Source organism: Elephantulus edwardii, unplaced genomic scaffold (genome assembly GCF_000299155.1).
Source record: "Elephantulus edwardii isolate Elephantulus edwardi_28Jun2011 unplaced genomic scaffold, EleEdw1.0 scaffold00133, whole genome shotgun sequence".
Lineage (NCBI taxonomy): Eukaryota > Metazoa > Chordata > Mammalia > Macroscelidea > Macroscelididae > Elephantulus > Elephantulus edwardii.
The window spans coordinates 2,082,959-2,084,256 of NW_006399883.1; positions in this window are offsets into that span (position 1 = coordinate 2,082,959).

Here is a 1,298-nt window from a genome sequence, read left to right on the forward strand (position 1 = left end):
GGAAGCAACCACCTGCCACCCTGTGACTTCAGAGGAGCAACTGACTGTCCCCAGCTTCTAAGAGACCCTGGAGAAGCAACTGCCTGGCAGTCACTGTGTGACCCCAGAGGAGTGACGACTGGCCACCACTGTGTGACCCCGCCTGCAGCCAGTGCCTGCTTGACCCCACCACGCAGGGTGCTGCTGGCTGCATAAACCCCCAGCAGCACTCAAGCCCCGCCCCCTGCCTCCTGGTGGTAGTGTCCAAGCCCTGTGCTCCAGAGCCTCCCCCTCCACAGCCCCTTGCATCCTCCTCCTTCCCCCACCCCCCCCTTGCAGCTCCACAACCACGCACCTCAGCTCCTACCACAGCCATGTGACTCCAGGGCACTGTCGCGGATGCAGCCATCACCCAGAGCCACCAGCCTAGCTGCTGTGGAACTAGTCTGGCAAGAGAAAGGCAGGTAGGATCCTGACTGGGTTTTCTGGGGCACTGCTGATTACATGGGAGAGCACCCAAGGGCATGCCCACTGGTGGGGAATTTGGGCAAACTCTCTTGGGCCACACCAACTGCCCAGAAATGAGCCAGCCACTGGCTGGGTTTTATGGACTCTGCAGACTAGCCAGAGGCTAGTGGGTGGGTGGGAATTTGACCTTAACCTTTTGGGTCCTGTTGGATCCAGGACCCTGCTTGGACAGGGGCTGCTGTGTGAGGGCACGTCTGTAAGTGCCACCGGGCAGGGAATACTGAGAAAACCACTGGATGGGAAACGGACAGTGGGAATTTGAGTAGGGACCCCAATCGTGAGCACACTCAGACAGCAGAGGTTTGAGCGAGGTCTCCCAAGTGTTTGACTAGCCCATGTGAACACCCCAACCCTGTGCCTGTCTCACCCCATTTGGCTCCATACCGGTATCTACTCATCTGGGCAAACAACTTGCCTTTAATTGGGAACATCTTGACCTGTCTTACCAGCAACAGATTGCCCTCACAGGTTCTGAACTGATATTTCACCAAAGTCAGAAGTGCAGAGAAACACTCATTTGGGGTAGCTGCCCAATTGATCTCTACACCATTGTCTTCAGAACAAGAATATATCATCAATGTCTCAAAGAAAGCAAGCTATCCCACACAATACACAAGAGCAAAGAAAGATGTCACTTACAAAGGGTGACACAGTATTGGTGGGATTTCTGAAGCCAGAAAGTCTGATGGAACTTTCTGACAGAATTTAAAAGAGGAGTAATTGAATATATTAAATGGATGAAAGACAAACAATCACTTACAGGAAACTACACGCAAAAATCAATGACCAAA